At 40.5% G+C, this 20,454-nt stretch overlaps 1 protein-coding gene and 1 long non-coding RNA gene across 3 annotated transcripts in view; one reads left to right on the top strand and one right to left on the bottom strand.

The window, feature by feature from the left end:
- Spon1 (spondin 1) overlaps positions 1–20,454 on the top strand; it is a 283,414-nt gene that overhangs the window by 193,437 nt on the left and 69,523 nt on the right. The gene's annotated exons all lie outside the window — the stretch shown is intronic.
- LOC147827984 (uncharacterized) lies at positions 11,398–18,726 on the bottom strand. The gene is made up of 2 exons (XR_015451440.1): positions 17,864–18,726; positions 11,398–11,630 (listed from the first exon to the last, which is right to left on the bottom strand). It is a non-coding gene; the product is annotated as an uncharacterized LOC147827984 (long non-coding RNA).

Below are 20,454 nucleotides of genomic sequence, written 5' to 3'. Positions count from 1 at the left end.
GGGCAGTGAGATGCATGTCCTTTGGCTCTTTTTTGCAAGGGCTGTGACCTCAAGTGAGCCCAGGTGTTCTGAGACCAGCAATTAGTGGACATCGAAGCTCATCTTCCTGCAAGGAAAGAATATAACAAAATAAAAAAGGACCTATGGCACCAAACTCTGCTTAATCATTTATTAAATTGCAAAATCTTCTCCATGACTGTGAAGTGGCTTTAAGGTTAGGAAAATGTACTAATAATTTTATTAGGAAGCAATTAAACTTAAATTCCTTTTAACTATATTTGATGTCATCCTTTCTCTGCACCCATTAGAGTAACATTAAGGTGTTTGTGCAGAGAACTCAGTCATTTCAAATTACTTTCCTGTCTAATATGGGAGCCTTTAATAGCATCCTCTTAGGTTGAATTCAATTTTGGAGACACCAGGCATGCTAATTAGATTGTCTTAGCGTTCCTCGCAGAAGGAGCCAAAGAAAAGCTATTTTCTGCCTCTTCTGCTCAGCAATGTTCATGGAGCACAACTTTGTGTGCAATTAGAGGTATAGCCCCTTTACAGCACAGAGTCTCACCTGATCCACAAGTATTGCCAGCAGACAAAATTGCCACTGTTGTTGACATGTTTTTAAGATCTAATTAGAGCCAGTAAGTTTTCTCCCCTGTTATGCAGAGTATCACAGTGTTTCTTCAGTCTCAGCCCTCTAACATTAAAGTTGAAAGTTCTGGGTGAGGTGTTCAATGCCTAAAATGGCTCTGCGAGTTGTGGATTACTGTCTCCACTTACAAACGTGGGCCCAGAGAGGGTAACTAAAGCACCCAAGGTCACAGAGCAGGCAAGTTGTAGAGCTGAATGAAATTAAAACTGAGATCTGACTGCAAAGCATGTGCTCTTCCTATTCTTTCACTCCGTCACTTCCTGTTTCTGGGAAATTGAACTCTCTGATCATCAGGGTCCATACTATAAAATAGAGATGATGATAATATTCACCCCACATAGTTTATTGCATGGATGAAAGGCCTGGAAGAGTTTAGGTACTACATATATGAGGTAAGTGATGTCCCCTGATATTGCCACGTCAGTCCTCTGTGGGGGGAGTTACTAGGGATTAAATCCTGGGCTTCATGCATGCTAGGCAAATGCTCGTCCACTGAGCTACATCCTCAGCCCTTCTTATTTTTCGGTTGTTACTTTGAGACAGAATCTTATTATATTTCCCAAGTTAGCCTCAAGCTTACAATCCTCCAGCTTCAGCCTCCCAGTAGCTGGGATCACAGTGGTGCCTTGGTTCATAAATTTGATTCTTTCCACAATTCTGGTTGCAAAATAAGTTGAACAAGAATCAAATTCAATGGTTAGGTTCAGTGTTGACCTTATGGGGAAATTTGATTCGGTTCTCGTCCAGTTTGGTTTGTAAGCAGAATCGTGGAGAGAATCAAGTTTGTGAACTGAGGTATAGCTATATAGGTATATGCCACCACTCCCAGCCGCCTTGAGTTCTTGCATACAATTTGTCCTAAGTCTTGGTTCCCTGCCTTCCGTGGGGTTATAACCACATATCCAGTGCTATAAAAAAAAAAAAAAGTTGAAGAGAGAGCACCAGCTGTACCAGTTTTTATTCTTAGGGATCAGATAAATTAGATCCAAAAGGAAAAAGAAGACAACATAACAGTTGTTCATGGTTCCAAAAATGATTTGATGGATTTGCAACTATTGAGGAACTTCAATTTCCCCACCTTTAAATTAAACAGTGGGTGTGCAGGCTGATAGGTGGGTTGCTGAGGATGATATTGTAGAAAGAATCCATTCCACTGCCCAGAATCCAACACCCAACAAAATGATAATTTTGTTTCACAATCATTTCAACCACTTTTATTCCTTGGCACACTTCCACCTCTGTAATCTCTGCTCGCTTAAAGATTCCTTTTTCTAAGGCTCTTTCCTTATTAATCTATTAACATAAATTCTTTCTCCAAACAGTCACTGCACTTGGCATCATTCTCCTAACTTACAGCTATTATAATCATGATTGCAATTACCGTTTGGTGCCTTGCAATGCTATCATCATTTCCTTTTGGTTACCATGATAAATGTTACTAATAACTCCTGCCTCAGATCCTTTGTGGAATGAGGCAAGAGAATAATTTGTTAATTGATGAATTAGTGACTCATAACTGCTACAATCATCATTAATTGCTATTACCTTCACAGCTCAAACTGTTGGGGGAGGCAGGTGAGGGTGTGTCAAAGAGGAGTATTTCTTCCTCTCAGAAGTCCAGCCAGGTCGAGAAGGTAAGAGCTGTCACCATCAGGTAGAGAAAGTGACTGTCACCTTGTGAGGGCAACAGTAAGGCAGCCATGGCACGACACAGCTGCCCCAGCCCATTCTTTTGTCTTTCCTGGCTTGACTTGCCTTTTTCATAATTGCTGTGATTACAAACCCAGCCTGGATTGCTAACACTTCCCTCAGCCCAAGACCACTCTCCACTCGGGAAGATAACAAGACAATGGGACTCTGTCCTGACAGCCTCTAGGGTTCCTACCCACTCTGGTCAACATAGCATCGCTACAATATTGTCATCCTGTTTTTCTAAGAGTCCATATCCTCAAGCACTCAGAACCCATGGAGCCCTTGGAAGACACCATCACCAGATGTTAAAAGTCTGCAGACGGGCATACCAGAGAGGTCCTGAACTGCCCACCTCCCTTCATGCCCAACTGTTATACACACATCTTTTTTATTGCAATGTCTACCTGTGACACCTCCTGCCCCACATCAAGAAAACCAATCATTTTCTCTTAAAGATTGTAATCATTATTCACTTCTGTTTGCAGAGTGCATGTGGCATACACTCCATCCTTTACCATCCAATATCAATCTATATGAACTACAAGGAAGCCATATATTTCTCCTTCCTTTACTACCAGCCCTACTATCTGCACCCCCTGCAACTTTTGGCATAAGAGCCTTTTTCATGCAGACTTGGCTACTCAAAATTCATCTGTGGAATCTTACAACCACCTCACAGAAAGAAGAATGAAAAAAGACCAGGAGCTGGGTTCAGTGAAAATGTTAGTTAAAACCTAACCTTCGTGGTAAAATGAATTATATACAGTTTACCCAAATGTACACATAGCTACCCCAGCATTATATGGGCATCACTGCAAAGTAAAGTTGAGGGTTATCAGTTCGTCCAGCACAGGGCGTGGGGCTAGCTAGTGGCCTGGGCCATGTGAAGGGATCTTTCTTGGGCCTCCCCAATCTACCTCTGTTTGTGGTAGTTCTTTGTGATTTCTTCTAATCCACCTCTGGACTCGGGATGAGTATCAACCTTTCTCATCAGCCTGGCCACCTCCTTAGATCACAGCTGATGTTCACATTGTAAAACGGTCCTGCCATTTATGTCAGTCCACTGATCTGACAGGACAGGAGGATAGGAGACCTTTGGTGCCAGATTTTGCAATTGATCTTATAGCTAATAAAATTATCGAGCTGGGGCATAAATCCTAAATAAGAATAATGTGTACCTCCCTAAGTTGTATAAGGATCAAATATAATACATCCAAAATGAATTTTAAAACCACATAGGCCTGGTTATGATGATCATTATTATTTCTTTCTGAAAGGAATTTTGCCCCAGATTGCTGGCTTGTCCTTTGGACTCCTCTTTCAGAAAAGCAAGCCAGACACATGTGACAAGTTAAACAGGCATAGAAGATATTTTTATCTGTTCAAGCCAATAACAGTAAATGTATCACCAGACAATATGTGATTAATTGCCAAGTGAATGGTGAAAAGAGTCATTGCCAGAAGAGTAGGAACAAGGGAGGGCTGCGTGCTAACTGGCGGGGGAAGGGAAGAATGAGGCTTGGGAGAAGAACAGAGATTTGTCCCAGATCTCATCGGGCAGATGGGTTTGGGTTGGAGGGGAGGGGACTCTTAGGAAGATAATTGCATCAGGCTGGGTGGAAAGGATAGGAAGGTGAGTGCTCAGGGGACATTTGGCTGCAAAAGTCGGGGCAGGGTGCGTTGGTGTAGTAGGAAATGGTGAATGAGGTTTTCTGTCTGCAGTTCACACAAGCCCAACATACCTGCGCCATGCACCAACCCACTGCCCGAGGCTGGCTCTGCCGCTGACAACACTCACGCCTGCTTGCTCCATACCCACCTTTCCCATCCTGGTTCAGCTCAACTCCTAATCTGGACTCCATTTCCCATTTATATCCCTGCTCAGGCTCTGAAAAGTTGATTCTAGTTTTTTGCCCTTGAGATTTATTTCTCAATTCCTACCCAAGCCATGGAGGCAGAGCTAATACTAACCTAGACCTTTGTTTGAGACCATTAAATGCGTACTTCTCAAAGTAAGCAGGTGGGGAAATAGAGACTTGAGATGTTCAGGTCCAAGGTGATACCACCCATGAGTGCTAAGTTGGGACTGGAAGCCCAGGCATCTCACCCCATAGCCTAATTCCAAGCCATTAGCCAGATGATACAGACTCTTGTTTCCTATACCCACCCCACTGGTTATTCCCTTTTGAGTCACCTTTGGATGGGATATTTTACTCCTGTCAACCTTTGGAAGTTGGACCCCACCTCTAACTATCATCCTGCCACAAATCCCTGGGCACCAACCACATGCACTAATGACATTTCTCAGTGTGACACTTGGATAGGGCTCCTAAAAGACATTCAGTGCCTTGGGCTGGGATGTAGCTCCGTGGTGCTGCACCTGCCTGACAAGCGTAGGGTCCTGAGTTCAATCCCCAGTACAAAAAACCCACAAAAAAACCAAGCTATTCAGTGCCAGTGTTGGTATCTGATTTTGCTGAAAATGCATGCCAGGGAAGGCTTTAAGATACTTATAAGCATGAGACAACATGGTGAGATGCCATGCTTTGAGAAGGTAAATCCCAATCACAGACCAGGAGTATTCTGCCTGTTCCATTCTGAACTATAAGGAGGCTGCAGAAAGACAGTGATTTGCATCCTATTTTGTGGTTCAAGCGAAGGTAAGAAGGGTCTAAATTCAGCTGGTGATAGTGGAAATGGATAATGTGGTAGTAAAGAATCAATTTTATTTAGGAATAAAATGCATTTCTTCTGAAAATAAACTTTCTCACCAACAGTACCATCTGCAATGACTCAACTAATAGCTCCAGAGCTCTCTGAAACCCAGAATGCATCTCGAGTGTGTGACTGCTTCTTGGTTTGTGTTCTTGAAACAAATAAAGGCAGCATGAGTTGGGGGGAAGTTGAGGACTTTGAAGTCAGACCTGAGTTCAGATAGTGGCCTTGCCACCGCGCTCATCATGTGACCTTGGGAACATGCTGAATCTCTCTGAGCCTGACCCCCATCTGCAAAGTGGAAATCATACTGTCTTCTGCACCAGCTTGTTATGAGAATTAAATAAGACAGAGGATAGAAGAGCTATGATTAGCACAGAATAAATGTCAGGCTTTTACTTTCATTTCTGAGCCAAACATCTCATTAAAAGCCCTGCATAATCACCCATAAAATCTTGTTGGAAATAAAAGCGATTGGGTTCACCCAACCTTTTGGAAAGCAATTTGGTTTTCCAAAAGCTTTCCACTGTATATTAAGACACATAAAAATATTACTATCCTTTGACCCAGTTGTTCCACTTCTCAGAATCTATTCTTAGGAAATTGTCCTCAATACAGGAAGAGTGGAATGCACAAAGGAGGTCAGTGCATGGCTGACGGTGACAGAGAAATCTGAAGCAACCTGCATGTCTGGGGGCAGATGATTACAGTGTCCCACTGCAATCTGCCCATGCTCCAAACATGCTTTAAACAGTGTGCTCAAAGCAGGGTTTTAAAGTGGGTAAAGTCAATCAAGGGTCAGAAATATTCTTTGTTTTCTTTAGTTCATAGCTAACACACCTTTGCGGCCCAGCCTCTCTTCTGCAGGGCTTCTCTGTGTGGCCCACACACCACAAACCTCTTCCCTTTTCCTCCCACTCAGAGTTCTGCCATCTGGGCACTCCCCACCAGGCTCTGTGCCCCGGTCCATCTGCACAGGCTGGGCTCTGGCCCTGCGGCTCAGCCCTGGACCAACAGAGGTTCTCTCTGAGCCTGGGCGCCCATTGGTTCAGCTCACCATCTCCCCCAGCTGCTTGCCAGACCTCTTCCTGGCTCTGTCCCATACCTGTTGTCTTCCTACTTCCAGCTTCTTTCCTGGTTATTTCCACCATAATTTCTTGTGCTCTTCCAAGTTATAGAATGTGTTTTTGCAAGTGTCTGGAATTTGTCCATTCAAATAAACAATGAGAGAAAAGAAAGATCAACTTTGACATTTACACTTAGACTCTGAGTCTTAGAGCCGTGAATACTTGTGAGATCCCTCAAGAGAGGACTGAAGTTTAATGAAACCACATCCTTTTGAAACTAGCATCCATGAAGTTAGAAACACAGGAAGTTAGCTGGGGTGGGGAGGGGGGATCCAGGATGTCACTTGGTGCCGCCTTAATCTGTAAACTGGAACTTCCTGTCTTGATAACACCTAAGAGGAAGAACATTTGGTCTCTCTTGCAGTTGTATAATTATGTGCATTTTGAAATTTCTTGACTTTGGCAGGCACTGGGTAGCATATGTCTTCAGCACTTTCAACTCTAAGGACAATTTCACAACTGGGCTTTTCCGGTCGACTCTGACATCTGGCCCGTGTCAGCCCAGGTCACTACATGCTGAAACCCTGAGTAAACTTCCCCACCAGAGCCTGGAACAAGCTCTCCAGGGCCAGGCCTCTGCCCACCCAGGAGCCTGAGTGCAGTCCCTGTACAATGGCTGTGCAGCTGTGGCCAGTTTTCAAAACCAAATCAGTAGTGATCTTCAGTATTGCTTTACCGGTAGAACAGTGATCAATCACTATTTTGATTAAATATTTACTAAGCACCTACTGTGTGCCCCGAGTGCCCCCACTGTGTGTTGGGACACAGAGGTAACCCTTACTGCAGCTTGACCCACCTGCCTGCCTTTCTGACTGCCTCTCCTTTTCCTCCCTCTTTCTTTTCTCTTTTCTTCCTTTCTGCCTTCCTTTCCTTTCCTGTCTTCTATTCTCCTTCTTTCCTTTCTTACATGTTGCTTAGATAATGTGGGGGAAAAAAAGAAAGAAAAAAGCACATACCATCCTGCCCCTCGGTACATAAAGAAAACAATGAAAATCTCTCCTTTCTCCTTCCACCTTGTAAACCCTAAAAGTGGTAACTACTCTTAAGAGACTGGCATCTCTTGTTCCTTTTTATTAAACTTTTGTAGATGAAGCTCTCTATTTGCATACCCAGACATTTTTCACAATAATAGAATGATGCTCTATTTATTAGACCCCTTACGTTCTTATTTTGCTTAATATATATCATGGGTGCTTTTCCAAACATAGCTGGACCTCATTTTTATCAGCTAATACTAATATTCTATTAAATGAAAACCTATGATTTATTCAACATTCCCCAAGTGATGGACATGTAGGCTGTTTTTAATTTTTGTGCTATTACTGTTATAAATAGTTATGAAATGAATCTCCATAAATATGTGCATATATTTGTTATTATTTATAATAGATTCTAAGAAGTGGGATTACTGAGTCAAAAAGTGTGCATCTTCTTCATTTATAGGATATATTACCACATCACTTCCCAAGCAGGTTAGAATCATTTGCCCTCCTACCACCTGCATAGGGAAGTGCCCATTTTCCTTCCCCCTCATGAACACTGGCAATTCTCTTCTTTTTATTTTTGTTAATCTTGTATATAAAGCAATTATTGTTTAAATTTATATTCCCCTGACTGGTCATAAGTACAAGATGTGATCAACAGGTAAAGTGAATGGTTTTTTTTATAGTTTATTACAGTAGAAGATACATTGCCATTGACCCCCTTCTAAATCCTCCCCCTTGCTTTGAATCCCATCCTTCTTGCCATGTTTTGGAGCAGTTCTGGAAGTTCTCTTTCATGAGTGTCTTTAGTTATGTTGCTATGGCTGCCTCCATGTCCTGAATCGATTCAAAACATTTACCTTTCATGGTCGTTTTGACTTTGGGGAGGAGCCAGCAGTCTCACAGTGCCAGATCCAGGTAAGGCGAATGAGGACACCGCAATGTCTTTATAAACCTCCTTTCTGTTAGACACCGCATAGCAGCAACACGTTGTAATGACACTGACAAAAGAGGCTTTCCTGAACTGCTTCAGAAAGTGGCAAGGGCCAGGCATGATGGCTCACATCTGTAATCCCAGGACTTAGGAGGCTGAAGCAGAAGGATCAAGTGAGCTTTAGGCCAGTCTGGGCTACATAGTTCAAGGGCAGCCTGAATGAACTGTGGAGTTAGAATCTGTCTTAGAAATAAAAAGTGACAAGAACAGTGGAATAAGTGTATTCAAAGCAAGGGTGGGTATTTTTGAGGGAGATTAATAGCAATATATCTTTTATTATAATAATTTTTAAGAATTTAAACATTCACTGTATTTTCAGTCACCCCTTGAAGGATATCACTTGATTACTGTCAACTGACACATATTTTTTTACCCCAGCCTCCTTGGGCACTGTTGTCATTATTATTACTGCCTCTGACTTCTGGAATGCCTGCTAGGGGTGCAGCACTCCGTTAGGCACTTGACATGGCTTGATTTTTTTCAAATCCCAAATCCCTCTGTGAGGCGGGTACCATTAACATCCACATTTGACAGGTGAGGAAAACACTTGATTCAGAATAAAATAAGCAGCTTATTTGTCCAAAAGCAGAGCCCAAGTACCACAGCTGGGACTTGAACCCAGGCCCACTGGCACCAGAGCTTTTGTTCTTTCCGCTGGTCTTGGGCTTCTCCCACACAGCTGCTTTCTTATTGCTGTCCCATGCTTCTGCGCCTCAGCTTGCTTCTGTAGGCAATTTTGCTCATCCTCCCCTCCCAGTGTCTCTGTCACCTTAGGTGGCCCACAGTAGCCTTGTGTTGGGAATCCAACTCCTACACCAGCGTCCCCTGAGGAGACAGAACTTGGACAAATAAGAATCAGTCGGTTCCTGGGAAGAACTCATAGATTCTGTTTATGTACAAAGAACAGTGCATTGACAGTTTGAATTTCATCCTTAATTTATAACCCTGTGCCTGAGCTTTCTGCCTCTCCCACCAGTCTTCCCACTCCCTCCTCCTCTCAAGGAGAACTCCTTAAATATAGAGTAATTTCTCTCTTCCTTCCCCACACACTTAAAACAGCCAGGCACATTTTGTTCTCTATGAACTTTCAGGACTGGGCACACACTGTGAAGTAACAAGTGAAAGCGTTTGTGACTCTCTGGCTCTAGAAATTTTCTTCCAGGCTAAGTTAGCATCCAGTTCACTCCTGCAAACGGTCCTCAACCAAAGGAGTCCAAATCAAAGCAAAAATCTATCAAGAGGATTCTGATTTCAAACTTAAGGAAACAGTCCACATATTTTGAGAACAACCCAGAAAAGAATACATCTGTGACTTGAAACAGCTGGAAATCTGCTTTTTTGCCAAAATTGTGCCGATTATGAACGTTATGCTGGTCAGACAAGAATTCAGGACCCGAATAGCCTGTGTTTCTACACATTCAAACTTTCAAATAATCTTCACTTTCATACACGAAACACTGACCTCTCCAAACTGTCTTTCAGACAGCAGATGCCAGCCAGCTGTGGAGCTTATACAGTTCGTTGGTGTAATTATTTGAGGATTGTATTGTCTTTTGCCTTTATTGGTTTAGTAAAAAGACCAGTAAGCCAAAAGAACAAAAGTAACCAGACGCATAGGTCTTATAAACTCATAATATACTTGAGAAAATAAGGAAAATTATGAGGCATGCTGAAAACAAAATATTAGCCTTGGGCAGTCTTTGGATTTAAGCCAGTGAACATATTCAATTCTAAAGAAAAACCACAAAATGAAAGGATATGTGTGAAACATTGAAAATGTTAGTAGGAAATTATGGATAAAAGATATCCTTAGGGAGATATGTTTTCAGATTACTACAAATGGAGTCCTCCACTGGAGACTTGTGAGAGAAGGTCTTTCTTATCCAGTCACATTCCTAGTGCCTAATTCATGATACACAGACCATAAATGCTTGTTAAATAAATGAATAATGGAAGTCAGTCGCAGTCAACACTTTAAGAACTTCATTGTGCATAAATGTAGATTTGCCTGTTCCTCAATATAGAAAGGAAATCAGGAAAGAAAGGGGTACTGAGTACATCAGTGTCTTACAGGGACACGGAAGGTGGCTTTGAGCAGAAAGGGTGACAGTGAGCCTTTTGTCACACTGTTGTCTAAATACCCTCCCTTGTAGCATGCACACACACACACACACACACACACACACACACACACACAGCCCTACCTGACTGAAATCAGGTTTAAAAAAAAAGAACAAATTCAGGGCTTGGGAGCAAAATATCTCTCTGCAAAGGATGCCACATCTGGAGAGTAGAAAGGACTGGAAGTTGTCCCCACAAGGAATACCCACCTCAAGATCAAGGCCAGTAGCACATATGAAAGAATAAAGTGGAAATTGATAATGAGGTAAAGAACCAAACCAGAGCTACTGATGAGTGAAGAACATTCAGATGAACACGTCTAGAGGAATGTTCCAGGTCATGCTGATGTTTGAGCTGATCTTCCCCACCAACTTGCTGTGTGTGCTTAAAGAAACCAGATAGAATGCATGCAGCTACTGTGCAAAACAGACAAAAGCAACAACACAAGATAGAAGACAGCATGAAAAAGAAAGTCTGAACTTATGGCCATGCAGAGCAAGTCTGTGGAGCATCAGCTCCAAGAAATATCGATGAAACCAAAATTGAACAAGGTCGAGGTCAGCTACTGCGGAAGGATTTCAGTGGTGCCAAAGCCACAAGCATAGAGGGAAAGCAGTGATAGCAGGTGAGGTCAGGCACAGAGTAAGGACGAAGTGGTCCTGAGATTCCCATATCAGAGCCAAGCAAGTGTTGACAGGAAGGTCTGGGACATTATTGGTATGGTTCTGCCACCTTACAAGGTCCTGGCCTGGCCATCACAATCTTAGGACATCGCACTCTGAACTTCATTAACAACAGCTTGTGAACATGTGTAAGGCACAGGAAGAGTTACAGTAAAAGTATCTTCATATATATGTATGTAAGGAGCATCCTGCTCCGGGGTTCTGGAGGATAGTGACCTCTGCTTGTCCCAAAAGTAAAGAGAGTAGTAATTAGTTTTGCTTATGGGAACTAAATACACGTTAACATGTATTAAGTATCCATAGCAATGGAGTTCCATGTGATATTTCCATACATTCAGATCACACACACTGCTCAAATCCAATCACTTCTTTTCCAGAGCCCCTCCAACACCCTTCCCAGTACCTACTAATCACTATTCTACTTTTAGATTGACTCTTTTTTTTTTTTTTTTTTGGCTTCCATATGTAAGAGAGATCATGCATTACTTGCCTTTCGGTGTCTGGCCAGTTTCACTTCATGTCATGTCCTCCAGATCCCCACTTTGCTGCAGATGACAGGAATTCATTCTTCTTTAGGACTTCATTGTATGCATATACCACATCTTCTTTGTTCATTCCTCTGTTGATGGACATGTAGGCTGATTTCATATCTTGGCTATTGCTAAGCTGAATCATATGGAAGATGTATTTTTAATTTTTTTTAGTAACCTCCATACTATTCTCCATAATGACTGCATTAATTTACATTCCTATCAAGAGTGTGTAGGCATTCTTCTTTCTCTACATCTTCTACGGCCAGAATTTTGTTGTTTTTTATTTGTTGTTAGTTTGGGTTTTGGTAATAGTCGTTCTAACTGGGGTGAGATGGAATCTCATTGAAAGTTTGATTTGCGTCTCTACATCTTCTACGGCCAGAATTTTGTTGTTTTTTATTTATTGTTAGGTTGGGTTTTGGTAATAGTCATTCTAACTGAGGTGAGATGGAATCTCATTGAAGTTTTGATTTGCATTTCTTTGACAGCTAATGATACTGACCATTTTTTATATATTTGTTGGCCATTTATATTTCTTTTAAGAAGTGTCTATTCAAATCATTTGTCCATTTTTAATAAAATTAATTTTGCATTGACTTCCTTCTATATTCTTTTTAAACTTTTTTTTTACTAGTACTTATTTGTCCTAACCTCATAGATTCTTAATATGGACCCTCTTCAGAAGAGTAGTCAGCAAATATTTTCTCCCACTCTGTAGGTCATCTCTTCACTCTGCTGCTTGTTTCCTTTGCTGCACAGGAAGTTTAGCTTGATGTAATCCCACTTGTCAGTTTATGCTTTCATTTGCTGTGTCTCTGGGATCCAATCCAAAAATCACTGCCCGTACCAATGTCTTCCAGTGTTTTCCTATTCTCTTCCAGTAGTTTCAGAGTCTCAGGTCTTGCATTCAGGTTTTCTTTAGTCAACTTTTGTACAGGATGAGAAATAGGGGTTGAGTTTCAGTCTTCTGTATATGGTATCCAGCTTCTCCCACATCCCTTATTGGAGAGCCTCTCTCTTCTCCAGGGTCTGTTTTGGCACCTTTATGCAGAATCACTTGAATACAGATATACTACAGAGGTTTACTTCTGAGTCTCTATTTTGTTCCACTGGTCAGTGTGTGTGTGTGTGTGTGTGCCAAAAACATGTTATATAGGTTACTATAACTCTGGTATATCTTGAAATCAAGCATTGTGATACCTCCATCTTTATTCCTTTTTTCTTGAGATTGCTTTGTCTATTTAGGGAGTCTTTTGTGCTCCCTCATGAATTTTAGGGTTTTTTCTAATCTGTGAAAAATGTCATTGTTATCTTGATGGGAATCGCATTGAATGTGCAGGTGATTTTGAGTACTATGGACATTTTTTTTTTCCGGTACCAGGGATCAAACTCAGGACCTGGTGCTTGCAAGGCAGGTGTAGTGCCACTGAGCTAAATTGCTGGCCCTACTATGGACATTGTAACCATATCACTTCTTCAATCAATGCACCTTACCTTGGAGGTCATCCCATCTTTGTGTGTCTTCTTCAACTTCTTTCATCAGTGTTTTCTAATTTTCATTTTCGATTTTTACTTTCTCAGTTAATTTTCTTTCTAGAGTTTTTTAAATTTAGGGGGTTCGTAGCTATTGTGCTTTCATGATTTCTTTCTCAACAAATTTGTTATTTATGTATAGAAAAGCTATTGTGTTTTGTATGCTGATCTTGTATCCTGCTTTTTAAAAATGTATCAGTTCTAAGAGTCTTTTGGTGGAAGCTGCAGGTTTTTCTATATCTGGAATTATACATCTGCAAACAGAGATAGCTTGACTTCCTTATTTGTATGCCTTTTCTTTCTTTCTCGTATCTAATTTCTCTGGCTAAAATTTCTAGCGCTATTTTGAATAAGAGTGTGAGAGCCACTTGCCTTGTTCCTGACCTTAGAGAAAATGCTCTCAGGCTTTCCCCATTCAGTATGATATTGACTATAAGTTTGTCATGCATATCCTTTCTTACATTGAAGTAGGATCCTTCTATACCTAATTTGTTCAAGAGTTTTATTGTGAAAGGATATTGTTATAGTTTATAGCTAGATTCCCTTCCGCACAAGCCTCATGTGCTCATCGGTTGGGCTTTTGGGAAGTGACTGGATTCTGTGACAGTCATCAATGGATCCGTCCACTGATGAATTTATAGCTAAATGTGATCTGGGGAGGTGGAGCCTGGTCTCAGGAAGAAGATCACTGAGGGTGTGACTTTGGAAGGGCGTGTTTCCCACCCTGCTCCTCCCTTGATTCGCTCTGCTTCCTGGCTCCCGTGCAGTGAGCAACTGTTCCCAGCACCATGCCCCTCTGCCTTGCAGCCAGAGACTGAGGACTGAAACCTCCACAAACTGTGAGTGGAAATAAACCTCTCCTTTAAGTTGTGAGTGTCAGGGATTGCGTCTCAGTGATGAGAAAGTAACTAAGGCAGATACTGAATTTCATCAGATGTTCTTTCTGCACCTGTTGAGATGATTATATGCTTTTCATCCTTCATTCTGTTGATGTGCTATATTGTTTTATTTATTTGCATATACTGGACCATCCTTGCATCCCTGGAATGAAACTAGCTTGATCTTGGTGAATGATTTTTTTTGATGTGGTCTTGAATTCTATTGACTAGCATTTGTTGAGAATTTTTGTAAAAAAAAAATTGCTCATCAGAGAGAGTAGTTTATAGTTTTCTTTTTTGTTTTATCTTTGCCTGGCTTCTGTAGCAGAATAAGGCTAGCCTCACAGAATGAACTATTAGAAAATACCTTTTAAAACACTTGCAGGAGGAAAGATTTATTTTGGCTCACAGTTTCAAAAGTTTCTGTATTAGTCAGCTTTCCCATTGCTGAACACAATAACTTACACCTACAACTTTAAAAAGGAGGTTTAATTTGGCTTATATTTTGAGGAGATTTAGCTCACAGTCTGTTGTCCCCAGGGCAGAAGCATCATATGAGAAGAGTGTGGTGGAGCAAAGCTGCCCACCTCATGGTAGTCAGAAAGCAGAGAGAGAAATGGGCTGGGAACAAGATGTACCTTTCCAGAGCACATCCCTAGTGACCCACCTCCTTCAAATAGCCTCTACCTCCTCCAGTTTTCTACCACCACCCAGTGGTATATTCAGTTATGAATCCATCAGTGGATTGATTCATAGAGGTGCTCAGAGCCCCTATGATCTAATCACTTCCCAAAGCCTCACCTCTGAACACTGCTCCATTGAAAATCAAGCCTTCAACACATTACTCTTTTGGGTGACATGTAGGACTCAAACCATGAGTTTGGAAATGTTGCCTCCCTTTCAATTCTTTGGAATAGTTTGGGAAGAATTGATATTAGTTCTTTCAAAGGATGGTACATCTGGCCTTTAAAAGGTTGAAGCCATCTGGCCTTGGGCTTTTTTCTGTTCAGATACTTTTTATTATTGATTCAAGCTTACGACTTGCTCTTTGTCTATTCGGGTTTTTTTATGTCCACATGGTTCAATTTTGGTAGATCCTATGTGTCCAGAAATGTCCACTTCTTCTAGATTTTGTTAGCACATAGTTTTTTTAGTAATTCCTAATGATTCTTTGTTTTTCTGTGCTATTGGTTGTAATGTCTTTTTCACCTCTCATTTTATTTATTTGGATCTTCTCTCTTCTTTTCATGAGTGATCTAGCTAAATGTTTATCCATTTTCTTTCTCTCTTCAAAGAACCAATTCTTTGTTCCATTGACCATTTGTAATTTTTTTAGTCTCTGTTTCACTTATTTCTGCTCTGATCTTTGTATTTTCTTTAATTCTACTAATTTGGGCTTGGATTTATTCTTGCTTTTACAAATCCTTAGATGCATCATTAGATTATTTGAAATCTTTGTTTATGTTGGCATTCATTGCTGTAAACTTCATTCTTAGCTCTGTTTTTGCTTCATCCCACAAGTTTTAATATGATGTGTTTCCATTTTTGTTCATCTTGAGTAATTTTTAAATGTCCTACTGTTCATTCCAAAATGTATTGTTCAGCCTCCATATACATAATTATATAATCACTAACATTTTTTTGTTGTTGTTGACTTCTAGTTTTGTTTCATTGTGATCAGAGAAGATAAAGAACATGATTTTGATTTTCTTGGATTTGTTAATGCATGTTTTGTAGCCTAATATATGTTCTATTGCAGAGAAAGTTCCATGTTCTGATGAAAATAATGTGAATTCTGCTGTTGTTGGTTGGAATGTTTTGTAAATGCCTATTTAGACCATTTGATATATAGTATAGCTTAACTCTGAAGTTTCTTTGTTCATTTTTTTTGTCTATATTATCAATGCAATGAGCACAATGGAATATTAAAATCCCCCTCTATTATTCAAGCCTATTTCTCCCCTTAGGTCTAATGGTGTTTGTTTTTTAAAAATGGGTGCTCTGACTTTAGATACGTAAAAATTTATGATCATTATATCTTGTTGAATTGATTATTTGATAATTATATTATGACCTTTTGTCTCTTCTTAAAGTTTTTGTCTTAAAGTCTATTTTCCCTTGCTTTAGGCTTCTGTTTCCATGGAGTGCCATTTTCTGTCCCTTCACTTACAGTGTGTGTGTGTGTTTACTTCTGAAATGAATTTAACATAGACAGTGTATTATTAGGTCTTTTTTTCCATGCAGCCAGTCTGTGTCTTTTAATTGGAGAGTTTAATCTGTTTAATTCAAGCTTATTATTCATAAGTAAGGACTTATTCTTGTCATATTCTCCTTCTTTTGAATATTCTTTGCTCTTTTCTTTCTCTTTGTGGTTTAATGATTTACTGTATTAAGAATCTTTGATTCTTTCCCATACCCTTTTGTGTATCGACTATTCTAGTGATATTTATTCTTTCACTGTGCTCGCCTCGGCAGCACACATACTAAAATATTCTTTCACGTGCTTTCATGATAGTAGTTATCGTTCTTTCATTTCTGGGTGTAGAACTCCCTTAAGTATCTTTTGTAAGGTTGGTCCAAAGATCATGAATTCCCTCAATTTTTGCTTGTTTTGGAAAGTCTTTATTTCTCCTTCATTTCTGAAAGATAGCTTTACTTGGTATAGTGATCTTGGTTGACAGTTGTTTTGTTTTAGGACTTGAAACATCATTCCATTTCTTCCATGTGTGTAGAGTTTCCGCTAAGATATCTGCTTTTAGTATAACGAAGACAGTCTTAAAAATGATTTGGCACTTTTCTCTTGCATATTTTCAAGTTTTTCTTTATCTTGTGTTTTTAACAGTTTGGCTATAATATACTGTCATGTGAAAATATTTTCTGGTCATGTGTAGTTGGTGTCCTGTAAGTCTCCTGTACATGGATGTTTGTATCTTTCCTAAGATTAGGAATATTTTCTGCTACTATTTCATTGAATAGGTTTTCTATGCTATTAACGTTTTTTCCTCACCTTTAGACATTTTAAAAAATACAGGTGCTTCTTCATTTAATGGTGTTCCAAGTTCTTGAACACTCTCTTCATTTTTTGTTTTGTTGGCTTTTGGTTTTTGTTTTATTGCTGTTGTTTTGTTGGTTTTGTTTGTAATTGTTTTGGGTATGACTGGAATATTTCAAAATACCTGACTTCAAGTTCAGATATTCTTTCTTCTACTTGATTTAGTCCATTGTGAGGCTTTCAAATGTATTTTATTTGACTTATCAATAAAGCTAATTATAAATGAACTCACATTCAATGTGACCTTGCCTTCAAAAAGTTGTAATATTGGATGGCTAGGGAGGATGATCTCTTTCATTGCCAAGGACCTGCCATCCTCTTACTTGTTCTTCCTCAAACAGGCATAGCTGAGACTCTGTCTCTACAGCATACCTACTGCCTGGAGCCCCACAGGGATGCTGGCCAGAAAATCTGGTTGGCTAATACCACACCTCTGCTCTCAGAGTACAAGTACAGCTTTTGTTGGTTTTTTTCCAAGATTACTGGCACATTACCTTGTATCCTGGAGCAGGAAAGCATTGAGAAAAAAGGGACTGGTGTCTACCTTCATGAGAAAGATGTAAGTGGGAGAGGACCCAAATCTCACCACTTTCTCAGACAGCACCCTCAAGTGGGAATCTGCAGGCTAGGTTACAATTCAAGGTATCTGTCCTAGCTTGAACCTCATCTGCGTTTCCAGCCGTATCATGTCCTAATAGAAATTTGTTAGTCTTTCTTCCTAGTGAGAAGATACTAAAATATAACATCAGTCTGTATTGTCCTCTCCCCACTGACACACCCAGAAAGGCCCACTGAAGAGTGGCTCAAAATGTGAAGCCTTGTCCACCACAGGATCCCTACAAAGGATTCCCGAAGGCCTTTTCCATCAGTGGCCATGTGGGGCTTCCGAGGTTTACTGCTTACCTGAGGAGCTCTTGGATGTTTGCAGTACTCTCAGCAGTTTCCTAAGAGGCAACAGTTCACAGAAGGACTCCTGTTGAGCCCCTATGAAGCTGAGTCGCATCACAGCTTGTCCGGGGAACATCATTCTTTAGGAATTTCTTCAGACCCCTTGGGACTGAATGTGAGAAATAAGCCCACACTTTTTAATTACCTCTGGGGCCCCTCATCCTGTGCCCAGCTCAGATCAGTGGCTCCAGACCTTCGGGAAGGAGAAAACTTCATCTTCCCCAAGTTTTTTACTTCCCATTCATTTCTTCAGACAAGGTAGAATACTCTTATTAAGCCTCCCCATTACTACATGGGATTTCATTCTAGAATACTTCATGAAAGCTCTAGATTCAGCTTCATATGAGCCCTGCTAAAACATAAAACTGTAGACATACAACTGGATAATCTGATAGTCCTTAGTACACTCCACAGACTAAGGAATAAATGCAAAGTAAACATTATCAGTGATGCCAGTGTGAATGACAAATTCCAGCCCCTGGGTCAGCTCAAAGTTCAAGGATAAATCTCAACAATGAAATGCTAACAGCCAGCCCCCAAGTGGTAGGATGCCAAAAATCAGTGGGAAATTACTGAAGAGAATCCAGTCCTATTTTATACACACACACACACACACACACACACACACACACACACACACACCTGCCTTAGCTGGAACAATAAATATTGCGTTTACTCCCTCATCTCTATTATTACAAGGAACCAATCACAAAGATATTTATTTTGTCTTCTTTCTTGCTCTGGTAAGCTAATTACAGAGTAATTTAATTAGCTACAGAATAAATTAGAGCTATCAAACTGAAAGTAAAGGCATTCTTCTAAAAATTATTTAGGGGAAAAAACAGTTTAAGTGATTATTCCAGATGGAGAATTTTTACAATTATTTTATGAATAATATGCATATTACTTGTAGGGGATCGTCTAAATGTAAAGGTACATACATATTCTATTGTTTATGAGTGAGCAAGAGAGGAGAAACCATGCTTGAATCCTTGACAATGCCAGAGGGGGCAATCTAGATGAAATGTTACCCTATCATCTTGGTTGGTGGAGGTCATTGAAACATGGAGATGTCTCCCGTGGTAAGGAAGTGGTGTAGAAATTAGTGGAGCGTGTTATCCATAATATCAGTTGATTTTACAGCCTTACCACATACAATGACTAAGTGACCAGAAATAATGCCTTTATTGAAAATGTATACTCTATCCTCTTTAAAATTACAAAACTATAATCATTTGTTTATAAATTCTAAAATAAATGCTGATTGGATGCCACACACAGTTCTGCCCCTGATCTATTTGGCCTGCAGAACTCTGAATGAAATCATTTATGTTTGATCACAAGCAAGTCTGAAGACACCTCACAGTAAAAGTGTCAGGCTTTCAGCTCTCCAAAAAGATGAAAGTTACGTATGAGTTGAAAGCATGTGGGATATTAATGGTAAAGACAAAAATAAGTGAGAAGTGCCTGGAGTCAAAGGACAAAAGCTAAAAATACTAAACATTACACAGCATAATCTCACAATCAAAAACACTGTGACACCATGGACTCCTTTGCAGTGCAGATCAAATCAAGTCCCATCATCATAATCCTGGAGACTGGAGGGTAATGTGTCAGGCCCTACCCTTGAGCCTAAAAACCACAGCACGGTGACAGGACCAGAAAATAGTATTGGGAATAAAAAGAGCCTGCAGGTTTCCGTGAGCCGTGAACCCTGTCAGCGTGAAAGTACATGAGGGCTGCAGAGACCTGTGAGCGCCTGGGTAGTGTCACATTCCCCTGGAATGAGGATTCTTAACTGGGGCTTTTTGTGGGGGGAGAGGGGGTCTTAGGGACCACACCCTCTATAATCAGATGTTTATTTCACAATTTTCAGTACTAGCAACGTTGGCATGGTTATTAGTGTACACATATCTCTGCAGCTATCCCTGAGGAATGCATGAAGATAACCCTCCAAGTGGTATTTCTGGGCCTGAGGGTGTGTACATTCTTAGTGCTTTCAGAACCACCAAGCAAGCAAATTATACAATCTCTGCTCCTAACAAGAGCTTTTGAAAGTTTGCATTTCCTTGGCTCTTTTCCATTTGCCTCATGCTTTTCTGAAGGGTACCTAAATTCTATCCCTTTCTTTTTTTTTTTTTTTTTTTTGGTACCAGGGATTGAACTCGGGAACTTGTGCTTGCGAGGCAGGTTCTGGAACCACTGAGCTAAATCCCCGGCCCCAACCCTTTCATTTTTTAAGAGAAAAACATGGAAGTCCATGAGAATAGATGGTTTGTCCTTAAACCAGAGCATCTCAGGGGAAGAGAAGGTAGGGCTGCCTGGAGCCCCTGGTCCTGGCCTTTGGTCTGACACAAAACAGATGCTTTGTCCAGCCTGGGCAAGTCCATAGAAACAAAGTAGACAGGCAGCTGCCTCAGCTTTGGGAGAGAGGAAAGAGGAGGAGTGTTTGGGGGAGAAAGCAGGGGTTAGAGAAACATGTAAAAATGAAAATATTCTATATCAATGGCACCCATGGCTGCACAACATTGTGACCATAGTAAAAA

Source organism: Heterocephalus glaber, unplaced genomic scaffold (assembly GCF_053883595.1).
Source record: "Heterocephalus glaber isolate CG9 unplaced genomic scaffold, H.glaber_assembly_v1.0 deba00001428, whole genome shotgun sequence".
Lineage (NCBI taxonomy): Eukaryota > Metazoa > Chordata > Mammalia > Rodentia > Bathyergidae > Heterocephalus > Heterocephalus glaber.
Note: the sequence above shows the minus strand (reverse complement) of the source record. Positions and strands in the feature narration are given on the sequence as shown.